The sequence below is a fragment of the Somniosus microcephalus genome, chromosome 13 (genome assembly GCF_052327205.1).
Source record: "Somniosus microcephalus isolate GS21.2 chromosome 13, FLI_Smic_1.0, whole genome shotgun sequence".
Classification (NCBI taxonomy): Eukaryota; Metazoa; Chordata; class Chondrichthyes; order Squaliformes; family Somniosidae; genus Somniosus; species Somniosus microcephalus.
This window is the reverse complement of record NC_140999.1, coordinates 85888587-85901900: the sequence shown is the minus strand read 5'-3', so window position 1 is coordinate 85901900 and position 13314 is coordinate 85888587. Positions and strand designations below refer to the sequence as shown.

The window sequence follows — 13314 nt, the reverse complement described above, 5'->3', positions numbered from 1 at the left end:
ATCCACCAAGAGGCTGTTGGCGCATAAGAAATCCGCGCCGAGGATGGCTTGCTAAACCTTGGCTGTGATGAATTCCCACTGAACCCGTTGCCCGCCGAAGCACACCTGGACCCGCCGTTTGCCAAAGGTACGAATGGCCCCGCCATTAGCTGCTTCGAGGGAGAAGCCGTGCCTCCCAGACTGAATATCGAGTGCTGAGGCAGGAAGGATGCTACACTGCGCCCCGGTGTCGCATAAAAAGCGCCGGCCCGAGAGGGAATCTGTAATGTAGAGGAGCTTCCCGGAATTTCCAATCGCCATCGCGGCCGCGGAACGTCCCTCACACTCGGTCCTCCTTTTCTGGAGTTGCTGCTGGTGTTAATGTTTTTTTTTAGGCGCGAAACTGCAGGGAGGGTGGCAGCCTCTGGCTTTCGCGCCAAAATGGGCGTGATAAAAGCACAAGCCGGGGGATGGAGGCGTCGGGGCGGCGTTCGCGGGGGAGGGGTGCCTCGTGGCAGCGCAGTCTTGCTGCGTGACTGCATAAATCGTATCTGCTTCTGCAGCAAGTGCTGTGCAATCTGTGGCTTCCGATCTGGCGAGGGCAGCCTGAACCTGCTCGGGTAGTTGACTCAGGAATAACTCCCGAAAGAGGAAACATTGTGGTTCGGAGCGAAGGAGCGTGAGCATCTGGCTCATTAACTCAGATGGCTTGGAATTGCCAAGCCCGGGCATAGCGAGCAGCCGGTGGGCACGCTCCGCCTTCGTGAGCCCGAAGACCTGTATTAACCGCGCTTTAAGAGTACCATACTTGCTGTCAACTGGGGGGGTTTTCGAGCAGGCTGATGACCCGTGAGGCCGTGGAGCTGTCGAGTGCGGAGAGCACGTAAAGGTAACGGGTCTGATCCGCAACGATGTTTCGGAGTTCGAATTGTGCTTCTGCTTGTACGAACCAGGAGGCCGCCTGTTGTTCCCAAAACTGTGGGAGCTTCAAAGCCACGGAGTTCGCTTCCATGTTTCGTTTTGCTTCGCTTCTTCCGCGAAAATTGTTCACGAAAATTCGGGGTCACCACTGTAGGAATGGCTAGATTCCTAACTAAAGGACTGAGGTCGAGTCAGTCTATCAAACAAACGATGTTTAATACTATTCAACAGAGTTTAACACGAAAACACAGGAGAACTAAATTACACTAGGACTGGCTAGGGCGGCTCCCCAGCCTGACGTCATGACGTCATCACGTTTGGTCTCATTCTTAAAGGGACCGCGCTATGTACATGCAATAATATGAACAAAGATACAGATTCATTCTGTAGCTAATAATTTGTTAAAGATAATTATGTACATTAGATCAGAGTTCCCTGGTGGCTCTGCCACAGGATCACTTTTCCCGTATACGACATAACTGTACAAGTGGAATGAAACAATTATAAATAACTGTACAAGTACTAGAGGATAAAATGGAATAATTATTAGATAACTGGAAAGTACTAGCAGAAGAAATGGAACAACTGAGACGTAACTGTACACGTACTGGAAGATAATTGTACCATTACTGGAGGATGAAATGGAATAAATAGAGATAACTGTACAAGTACTGGTGGATAAAACAGAACAATTGTAGATCACTGTACAGTTTCTGGAGGATGAAATGGATCAATTGTTAGCGATAACTGTACAAGTACTAGAGAGTGAAATGGAACAATTATTATACAGCTGAAGGTCTTGCTTGGATATAAAGTGGTGATTTTTATATCAACAGGGAGATGTCAGGTGCTGGATGCATTCCTCCATCGAATAGGCTCCGTAGTCACTGATGACTGTGTTAATATTTGTATTCAAGAAGAGGTAAGATTCATTGAGGCAGAACTTACTAAATATTAGGGAACTGTTCTGACTGAGATTCTTGGCTGTGCCTCAATATCGACCTACTGAAACTGCCTTGATCAGTTACAAATGAACCTCATTTGAAAAAGAACAGAACAAAGGGAAGGGGGAGGGAAAATACACGCATAGACATGTTTGCGCTGGTGAGTGACCTGTAAAGTGCTTGAGTGGAAAACGAGATGATTAAATGGTAGAAGTTATATTAGCAGAAGACAATATGAGGCATAATGAGATCAATAACAACAACAACTGGTTATTTATATAGTGCCTTTAACATAGTAAAAATGTCTCAAGGCGCTTCACAGGAGCATTATCAGCCGAATTTGACACCAAGCTACATAGAGATATTAGGAGAAGTGACCAAAATCTTAGTCAAAGAGGTAGTTTTTAAAGAGCAAATCAAAGGAGGAGAGAGAGATGGAGAAATTTAGGTAGAAAATTCCAGAGCTTAGAGTAGCTGAGGCACGACTGCCAATGGTGGAGCAATTAAAATTGGGGATGTGCAAGAGGCCAGAAGTGGAGAAGTGCAGATATCTTTGCTGGGAGTGTACTATAGGTCCCCAAACAGTCAGGGGAGATAGAGGAACAGATATGTAGGCAAATCTCAGAGAAGTGTAGAAATAATAGGATAATAATAGTAGGGGATTTCAACTTCCCCAGTATTAACTGGGATAGTCAGAGTGTGAAAGGCTTAGAGGGTGCGGAATTCTTAAAGTGCATCCAGGAGAGCTTTTTGAGCCAGCATGTAGAAAGTCCTACAAGAGAGGGGGCGGTACTGGACCTAATTATAGGGAATGTAGCCAGGCAAGTGGTAGATGTGTCAGTAGGAGAGCATTTTGGTGACAGTGACCATAATTCGGTGAGATTTAAGGTAGTCATGGAAAAGGACAAAGATGGACCGGAAATAAAGGTTCTGAATTGGGGGAAGGCCGATTTTAATATGATGAGGCAGGATCTGGCCAAAGTGGATTGGGATAAGCTACTTGTAGGAAAATCCACATCAGAGCAGTGGGAGTCTTTCAGAAAGGAAATAGAGAGAGTACAATGCCAACATGTTCCCGTAAAGGTCAAGGGTGGGACCAACAAGCCCAGGGAACCCTGGATGTCAAGGGATATACAAGAATGGATTAGGAAAAAAAGGGAGGCTCATACAAAGGACTAAAAACAGTGGAAGCCCTAGAGGAGTATAGAAAGTGCAGAGGGGTACTTAAAAAATAAATTAGGAGAGCGAAGAGGGGATGAAAAAACACTGGCGGACAAAATAAAGGAAAATCCCAAGGTGTTTTATAAGTATATTAAGGGCAAGAGGATAACCAGGGAAAGAGTAGGGCCCATTAGGGACCAAAGTGGCAATCTGTGTGTAGAGCCAGAAGATGTAGGTGAGGTTTTAAATGAATGTTTTGCTTCTGTGTTCACTATGGAGAAGGACGATGTAGGCATAGAAATCAGGCAGGGGGATTGTGATTTACTTGAACAAATTAGTATTGAGAGGGAGGAGGTACTAGTGGTTTTAGCAGGCTTAAAAGTGGATATATCCCCAGGCCCAGATGAGATGTATCCCAGGCTGCTGTGTGAGGCAAGGGAGGAGATTGCAGGGGCTCTGACACAAATTTTCAGAACCTTTCTGGCCATAGGGGAGGTGCCAGAGGATTGGAGGACGGCTAACTGTAAGGGGTGGTGTGTGTGGTCAGCTTTGCCTCTGACTCCCTGAGCGGTTCGAATCGCTCCCACTCCCTTGGTTCTAGACTTTGGACTTATTTGGGGGTTGTAATGAAATTGCAGCAGACAACTGAATTTGATACAAGAACTTTGGTTTTTATTTGAGAAGGAAAAATAAAATACAATAATATTACCTGGTTGGCTTCTGGTAATATTTGGCTGTTGGTTTCGTGGGGCCCTTGGTGCCACGAGGTGTCCGATGATGTTTTACTTCGAGAGAGAGAGAACTGCTTCCAGATGCTTGCTTCTGAAACCGCCGAGTTTCGATGGTGTTTTAAACTTGAACGATGGGTCTCCCCTTTCTTCTCGAACTGGTTCAACTGTTTCTGTTGAACTCCTTCTGCTGAACTGTACTTATCGAACTGATCGAACCCATCGAACTCATCGAACTGATTTCTTGTGGAGACAGGCCTTTAGTTTATACTAATTGAGGCCTGCTTATCTGCCTGCCAAATCAGTCTTGGTTCATTGTTAAATTTTGGGCGGACTTGTTAACATTGATTGGTCCCATTTATTTAACTGGTTTCGGGATTGCTTCGAAATTGGTTTAAGTGTGTGAAGTGGTTTTGGATGTCTCTCTGAGTGGTTAAACTGTTGTTCGATTGTCGTCTCCTGCTGGGGTCAGGGTCCCTTTTGTTGATCAGTGGCATGTACTGCATTATGCACACTCTTGATGGCTCTGTAATTTTGGCGGGAACTGTCCTTCCGTAGGCCTATTGTCATTTATGTGGAATGACTGAGACGGTCCAGAACATTCCCAGACAATTTGGCCTATGCCAATACTCAAACTGTTTGTTTTACAGGGGCCCATCCCAACTCCTTTGTCGCAGCCTTCCACAGGCCTGGACATGTCCTTTTTAAAATAACCAAAATCCTGGGGTTTTAACTAAGCCCCTTTTTGGCTCAATATTTTTTAAAACAGTAATCTTCTTGGTTTAGGGGAAACTGTAGAATTTTGCGAACCTTACACTTCCCCCTGTGATACTTTATCCACTATAGTATCATCCTGGGTGAGCAAAATTTCTGATCCCTGGGAGCCAACCGTCCCCTGTATTATCTATCTAAAATCCAAAAACACACATTCTCCTTTTAGGTGTAGTGTTCAGATATATGTACAAGGTAAGAGAAATTCGGTTACATTCAACATCTAAGCACGGAGGGGGTCCAACACCCCTGCACCACTTGGAAAAATATAAAACATACATAGAAAAAGAAAAACACACGGTTACAATCTTTATTTTTAGTAACTGTTGAGGTTCGTTTTTATACCTGGTCATAGACTTTATTTTAATTTTTGTCCCATACTCACTCATGTTGGAATCGGAGCATTCTGTCCCTTCCCTTGCACTTTGTGCATAAAACTTCCTAAACATTTTCTTAAACAGGGCCTGGTACAACTGTTCTGTCTCCTTAGGGCACCATACAGGTAAGTATACTTCAGTAAGGTTTAGGATCACTGAAGCTACTGCATAGTGTACCCCCTGGTACAGTACCTTGTAGGTTGGCACTAGGACTAACCCATTCCCTGGTCCCTTGGTGGTAGTAGGACACCTCTACTATGGTCCGTGATGTCGTGGTCGAGGGCAGGGGCTTTCGGGGGCGGGTTACGAGTTTGGTGGCGTTGTCTGGAATCGGGGAGTGTGGGATTGCGCACGCGTACAGGCTGGAATCCCACCCCATCCCCTCCCCGGCATCTTGCCATTGCCTGTGGAAGATGATGGATATGCCTGTGGGGAAGACTTTCTCTGACCCCCACATACAAACATAAATCCCCTGATCTGGCTCCCACCACTTGGCGCAGCACACACTCACTCCCCCTCGGGTCCCTGTGATCGTACGGTGGGTGTCGTTCCCCAATCATTCCCAGTCGACTGTCCAGTCCCCTATGTCCCTGCTCAGCTTTCTGAGCCACCACCACCTATTCAGGGGAATCTGTCCCTTGCATGTCAAACACACACGTTTCCCCTCGGTGACGCTGACCCTTGTAGCAACGATCTGTACCCTGGGGCACGGGATGGAGGCCTCCCCGTATGTGAACCCGGCCTGGCTGGAGTATTGTGTCGAGTTTGACCCCAAACACCTTGGCCACCTTCCCTCATGGAAGTAGATGGCGAGCTCCTCCACACCCTGTTCGCCTCCCCCAGCGGTAACGATCGGTGCTCTCTCTCCCGTGCACCCATAGATTTGGGAGTCCTCCACGTCTCCTCGGTCACCGATGCTCACCCCCACCAGGGTGAGCAGGAGCAGAAACTTTCCCATGCCGATTTCCTTTCTGTAGGGGCACATAAAACAGATAGCCATGTCCCGAGAAGGTTCTCTAGCTTGACACAGTTATCGAAATTTTCAAAAACTTAGTCTAATTTTAGTTGTAATAAGTTTATCAAAATTCCAAAACCTAAAAACTGTAAAACACTCTTAAACTAAAAGCTATATACATCCGCTGCCCGTCTCCGGATGGCCAGGCTAATCCCTGTTAGGCCTCTGCCTTTTGTGGAATCTGGGCAGCTTGTAAGCCTGGGTGCAAGGTGGCCTGTCCTCCTTAAAAGACCTGGGAGTTTCCCTGAATCTCAGTTAATCGGGGGAGTGTGCCCTCCTGTGCTGCAGCACACTGCCCCCTTCCTGTGGGTTCCGCGCAGCCTGATGCCGCAGGCTGGGGACCCTTCTCTCTCTCTCTCTGCCCAACACTACCTCTCCTGTGAGTCCCTCACCATTGGAGGCGGCAGGCTGGAGAGCCCTATTTTTAGGCTGATCCCTGACCTTGGGCATTCCCTTTTGAGTTGTGGCCCTCCCCGGGGCTGGACCGTTTAAACTGATACACAGGTGACCATGGTAGTTTAGGCTGTGGTATGCAAGGAGACCTCCTTAGGGCTCCGGTTACTGGGGGCGTGTCCCAAATAAGTGGTGGGAGGGCCCCTCCAGTCACACAAGCCACTGCCCCCTCCAGTGCGGTCTGTGAGTCTGCCACAGCTGCAGGCTGATGATCTCTAGCTTTAACACGGTTAGCCCTTGCTGGCCATTCCCCTTTGTCGGGTTTAAACAGTTTACATTGACTAATGTGACTAGCAGCCTGCCAGTGAACCTGTTTTAAAGTCTCATCCGCTGCCCCGAACGGGCCTCCTATGGACTCCCCATTCTCTCTTTACCAGGACGGCCTTAAGGACGGAATCCTGGGCTTGGACCTGCTTTAAGTCCGGGGCCAAAGCTACCCCCTGTGTGCCTCCCTTGTCCCAGATTGCGGCTACCGGACCTGCTCTACAGGGATCCCAGAACTCTCCTTCCCTGGCCCCCTGCTTGGCCACTTCGTCGGTCTTTTGGTTACCCTCCCACTTGGTATGGAGGGATCCTAAATCTATGGCCAAAGGTTTGGACATTTCCCCAGCCTGCTCGTTCCCTGTGAATCCCATTAGGCTAAATGGGACCTTGTTAGACCTGGGTGAATTGGTCGGGTCTTCCGAATGGACCACCGTGCTGGAAGTTCCAGTGTCCACCAAATATCTCCCCTGCACTGTCTCCACCCCCATCTTAACACAGGGCCTGCCCCCCTTATCGTATTCAAGGGGACACAAGTCGACAGGCTGCGCTGGTTCTAGTCATAGGTCTGGGTTGTATGGGGCAGATGGGGTTAAAGCACCAGTGGCGGTGGCTTCCTTCCCTGGGCCATTTAATATAACTCGGAGTGCTGCTACTATCGAATCAAGCGTGGGGGGAGAGGTCGGTGTTTCTGTCTTTGGGGCAGGAGCTGGGGAGTTTTTCCCCACATTATCCTTCCAAGGATTTCTACAGTCCCTTCTCCAATGCCCATTCTTCCCGCACCCGAAGCAGTTACGCTTCGTACGGAAGGGTTACCCCTTTCCTGGTGCCATTCTTTCTTATTCTGACTAGGTTTAATTTCATATACTTCTCCTTTTGGTGGTTGCTCTTCTATCCCTCTTCCGTTCCGGTAAGCCAGGGTCAGTTGTCTGACCACTGTCTCCTCGGTGACCCGGGGGTCTTTCGGGTCAAACCAAAGCTCAGCCTTAGCTCTGATCTGCGGCAAGCTGTTTGCCACCAGGCTTCGAAGCCAGTGGGCCAGCTCGTTCTGGTTCAAATTAGTCTATTCGAGATCCCCATTACAGGCACTCCTGTACACAGGCCACAGCCTGTCTGCGAAAGCCTGTGGGGTCTCCCCTGCTAATTGTGTAGTCTTCTCCACCCGGGAGAAAGGACTACCATCGTTCATCCCCATCACTTCCAGAACTTGCTCCCGGATGGCAGCGTACCCGCCCTGCCCCTTCTTGCTCTCAGCAGAGAGGGACTGGTACAGATTGCCATCCAAAGAGAACAGAAGCATTTTGGCCATTTGAGTCGTCGCACTCATTGATGCCTGCTGCTTGTTCCACTTCCATGAAGTGGACTGAGGGGTTTCCCTTGTGGGTGAGTTTGTTCAGGTGGCTTACCATAGCCCTAAGCTGTTGGGTACCATGGGGAATCACAAATTGGCTTTCAAGGGGCCCCTGGCCCCCACCACCGCCAGGCGGGCTAAACTTTTGCTGCTGAGCCAGGCACATCAGCCCCGGCTCCGACCTTTCCTGCATTGGCTTGCCCCCTGCTGCCTGCTGCCAAACCGAGTCAAAACCCGGCGCCACAGGTGGTGGTGGTGTGCACTCCTCCCTGCCCTCCCTACAGATTGCTTGTCCCTCCTGCTGCCCAACCGGGTCGTTCCCCGGCGCCACAGGTAACGCCTGAACAGTTTCTCATTCGACTTCCAGGTCCACCCGGGCTTACTAGGCATACCATGCTTTTTGCCCTGGACAGAGCAAGTTTTAAACTGTCGATCTGCTTTTGGCAGGGGCCGTGATCTCCCGCTTCAAAACCCCTAGTGCTTGCTACCTTATAAGCTGCCTGCACGTCTCTTAACCTCTCTTCCTGTTCTTTTAACTGTCTGGTTAGGCGAGCGTTCTCCTCTCTTAACACTAACTATTTGCTTTTAGCCTCGGTGACTTGGCACCGAAAATACTCATGTCTGTTCCTGTGTTTCTCCGCTATCTGTAACTTCTCCTGACTTTGGGCCTGTAATTCCTACAGTAATCCCTCCCCTGCTATAGCTCTTGCTTGAGAGAGTTTGGCTGCCTCCCGCAGCTCTTCTGTTAACACCTTAATGTGCTGATCTAAAAGCTGGATCTGTCATAGGGCGCAGACCAACCAGATGGCCTTTTCCACCGACCTTTTAGGATCCTTGCTCTCAGTCCATTTGGCTGCAGCATCCATGGGACGCTCAGCGCGCAACAGACTGGTCACCCATTTCTTGGTGATATTTACCTTCTCTCAAACATATAAGAGGAAATCCTCTCTTCCATCTTCGTTCTTTCGTCAAACACAGTGTCTATTGCATTACATCCCTTTTGCCAAAGTCCTGCCGTGGTCGCCATTTTCTGTAAGGGGTGGTGTGTGTGGTCAGCTTTGCCTCTGACTCCGAGCGGTTCGAATCGCTCCCACTCCCTTGGTTCTAGACTTTGGACTTATTTGGGGGTTGTAATGAAATTGCAGCAGACAACTGAATTTGATACAAGAACTTTGGTTTTTATTTGAGAAGGAAAAATACAATACAATAATCTTATCACTCTAAAAGGGGAACACTTCGGAATATACGAGGGAGAATAACAATAGACAGAATACTTCACCCCTCCCAATCCCACTGCATTGACTATGTTGGACTCCAGAGGACCAGGAGAAATGCTCACCAAACGCAGGAATAGTTTGTAGAGTGGAAAAACTTGCAGATCTTCGGTTTCTTCCGAGTTGGTTTCTTGTTGGTCGCGGTGGCCCAGTATTACCTGGTTGGCTTCTGGTAATATTTGGTTGTTGGTTTTGTGGGGCCCTTGGTGCTGCGAGGTGTCCGATGATGTGTTACTTCTTCGAGAGAGAACTGCTTCAAGGGATATGGGGAGAAGGCAGGGACAGGGTACTGAATTTGGATGATCAGCCATGATCTCATTGAATAGCGGAGCAGGCTCGAAGGGCCGAATGGCCTACTCCTGCTCCTATCTTCTATGTTTCTATGCTTCCAGATGCTTGCTTCTAAAACCGCCGAGTTTCGATGGTGTTTTAAACTTGAACGATGGGTCTCTCCTTTCTTCTCGAACTGGTTGAACTGTTTCTGTTGAACTCCTTCTGCTGAACTGTACTTATCGAACTGATTGAACTGATTTCTTGTGGAGACAGGTCTTTAGTTTATACTAATTGAGGCCTGCTTATCTGCCCGCCAAATCAGTCTCGGTTCATTGTTAAATTTTGGGCGGGCTTGTTAACATTGATTGGTCCCATTTATTTAACTGGTTTCGGGATTGCTTCGAAATTGGTTTAAGTGTGTGAAGTGGTTTTGGATGTCTCTCTGAGTGGTTAAACTGTTGTTCGATTGTCTTCTCCTGCTGGGGTCAGGGTCCCTTTTGTTGATCAGTGGCATGTACTGCATTATGCATACTTTTGATGGCTCTGTAATTTTGGCGGGAACTGTCCTTCTGTAGGCCTATTGTCATTTATGTGGAATGACTGAGACGGTCCAGAACATTCTCAGACAATTTGGCCTATGCCAATACTCAAACTGTTTGTTTTACAGAGGCCCATCCCAACTCCTTTGTTGCAGCCTTCCACAGGCCTGGACATGTCCTTTTTAAAATAACCAAAATCCTGGGGTTTTAACTTTAAGCCCCTTTTTGGCTCAATATTTTTTAAAACAATAATCTTCTTGGTTTGGGGGAATCTGTAGAATTTTGCGAACCTTACACTAGTAGTACCATTATTCAAGAAGGGTAGTGGGGATAAACCAGGGAATTACAGGCCAGTGAGCCTACCATTAGTGGTAGGGAAATTATTGGAAAAAATTCTGAGGGACAGCATTAGTCTCCACTTGGAGAGGCAAGGATTAATCAAGGATAGTCAGCATGGCTTTGTCAGGGGAAGATCATGTCTAACCAATTTGATTGAATTTTTTGAGAGGGTGACTAGGTGTGTGGATGAGGGTAGTGCAGTTGATGTAGTCTACATGGACTTTAGTAAGGCTTTTGACAAAGTCCCGCATGGGAGACTGGTCAAGAAGGTAAGAGCCCATGGGATCCAGGGCAATTTGGCACATTGGATCCAAAATTGGCTTAGTGGCAGGAGACAGAGGGTGATGGTCGAAGGTTGTTTTTGTGACTGGAAGCCTGTGTCCAGTGGTGTACCGCAGGGATCGGTGCTGGGCCCTTTGCTGTTTGTAGTGTACATTAATGATTTAGATATGAATGTAGGAGGTATGATCAGTAAGTTCGCAGATGACATGAAAATTTGTGGAGTGGTAAATAGTGAGGAGGGAAGCCTCAGGCTACAGGACGATAAAGACGGGTTGGTCAGATGGGTAGAACAGTGGCAAATGGAATTTAACCCTGAAAAGTGTGAGGTGATGCATTTTGGGAGGACTAACAAGGCAAGGGAATACACAATGAATGGTAGGACCCTAGGAAGAACAAAGGATCAGAGGGACCTTGGTGTGCATGTACATAGATCCCTGAAGGCAGCAGGACAGGTAGATAAGGTGGTTAAAAAGGCATATGGGATACTTGCCTTCATTAGCCGAGGCATAGAATATAAGTGTAAGAAATCACACAACACCAGGTTATAGTCCAACAGCTTTATTTGAAATCACAAGCTTTCGGAGCGCTGCTCCTTCGTCAGGTGAGTGGAGAGATGCATAAAAACACAGCTTATATAGTCAGAGAATAATGTCAGATGTTTACAGGTAATCTTTCTAACTGCCATTTATCACACCTCGGCAGAGAGATAATCACAGCAATCAAAGGTGTAAATGGTGTCCAAACAGGTCAGTCAGGAAAACATTACATCAAAGAACAATGAGGTGGGGTCACAAGGGGTCAAATGTTGCAGATGCTGGGGTCTGTATGAAAAACAAAAAACAGACTAAAAGCATTTTTTTTGCTTGCTGGAAATCACAGCAGGTCCGGCCGCATCTGTGTGGAGAGAACAAGCCAGCTACGACTCGAGTCTGGATGACCCTATGTCAGGTGGGGTTACATGTAGCGTGACATGAACCCAAGATCCAGGTTGAGGCCGTCCTCATGGGTGCGGAACTTGGCTATCAGTTTCTGCTCGACGATTTTGCGTTGTCGTGTGTCTCGAAGGCCGCCTTGGAGAATGCTTACCCGAAGATCGGAGGCTGAATGTCCTTGACTGCTGAAGTGTTCCCCGACTGGGAGGGAACACTCCTGCCTGGCGATTGTTGCGCGGTGTCCGTTCATCCGTTGTCGCAGTGTCTGCATGGTCTCGCCGATGTACCATGCTCCGGGGCATCCTTCCCTGCAACGTATGAGGTAGACAACGTTGGCCGAGTCACATGAGTATGCACCATGTACCTGGTGGGTGGTGTCCTCACGTGTGATGATGGTATCTGTGTTGATGATCTGGCATGTCTTGCAGAGGTTGCTGTGGCAGGGTTGTGTGGTGTCGTGGTCGCTGTTCTCCTGAAAGCTGGGTAATTTGCTGCGAACGATGGTCTGTTTGAGGTTAGGCAGCTGTTTGAAGGCGAGTAGTGGAGGCGTGGGGATGGCCTTAGCGAGGTGTTCGTCGTCATCGATGACATGTTGAAGGCTGCGAAGAACATGGCGTAGTTTCTCCGCTCCGGGGAAGTACTGGACGACGAAGGGTACTCTGTTGGTTGTGTCCCATGTTTGTCTTCTGAGGAGGTCTATGCGATTTTTCGCTGTGGCCCGTCGGAACTGTCGATCGACGAGTGGAGCGTCATATCCCGTTCTTACGAGGGCGTCTTTCAGCGTTTGTAGGTGTCCATCGCGTTCCTCCTCGTCTGAGCAGGGCTTGTCCATAGGGGATGGCTTCTTTAACGTGGTTAGGGTGGAAGCTGGAGAAGTGGAGCATCGTGAGGTTGTCCGTGGGCTTGCGGTAGAGTGAAGTGCTGAGGTGTCCGTCTTTGATGGAGATTCGTGTGTCCAAGAATGAAACCGATTCTGAGGAGTAGTCCATGGTGAGTTTGATGGTGGGATGGAACTTGTTGATGTTATCGTGTAGTCTTTTCAGTGATTCTTCGCCGTGGGTCCATAGGAAGAAAATGTCGTCGATGTATCTGGTGTATAGCGTTGGTTGGAGGTCCTGTGCAGCGAAGAAGTCTTGCTCGAACTTGTGCATGAAGATGTTGGCGTATTGGGGTGCGAATTTGGTCGCCATGGCTGTTCCGTGTGTTTGGGTAAAGAACTGGTTGTCGAAGGTGAAGCCATTGTGGTCAAGGATCAAAGACGGACACCTCAGCACTTCACTCTACCGCAAGCCCACGGACAACCTCACGATGCTCCACTTCTCCAGCTTCCACCCTAACCACGTTAAAGAAGCCATCCCCTATGGACAAGCCCTGCGAATACACAGGATCTGCTCAGACGAGGAGGAACGCAATGGACACCTACAAACGCTGAAAGACGCCCTCGTTAGAACGGGATATGACGCTCGACTCGTCAATCGACAGTTCCGACGGGCCACAGCGAAAAATCGCATAGACCTCCTCAGAAGACAAACACGGGACACAACCAACAGAGTACCCTTCGTCGTCCAGCACTTCCCCGGAGCGGAGAAACTACGCCATGTTCTTCGCAGCCTTCAACATGTCATCGATGACGACGAACACCTCGCTAAGGCCATCCCCACGCCTCCACTACTCGCCTTCAAACAGCTGCCTAACCTCAAACAGACCATCGTTC

The 13314-nt window shown here is 48.5% G+C and overlaps 1 protein-coding gene across 1 annotated transcript in view; it reads left to right on the top strand.

The window, feature by feature from the left end:
• The first annotated feature begins 1740 nt into the window (after positions 1-1740).
• The window catches only part of LOC147108463 (tripartite motif-containing protein 14-like), a 123159-nt gene continuing 111585 nt past the window's right edge, over positions 1741-13314 (top strand). The window contains exon 1 of the mRNA XM_086004273.1: positions 1741-1822. The gene's annotated coding sequence lies outside the window, so the exon portion shown is untranslated. The remainder of the gene's footprint in view (positions 1823-13314) is intronic.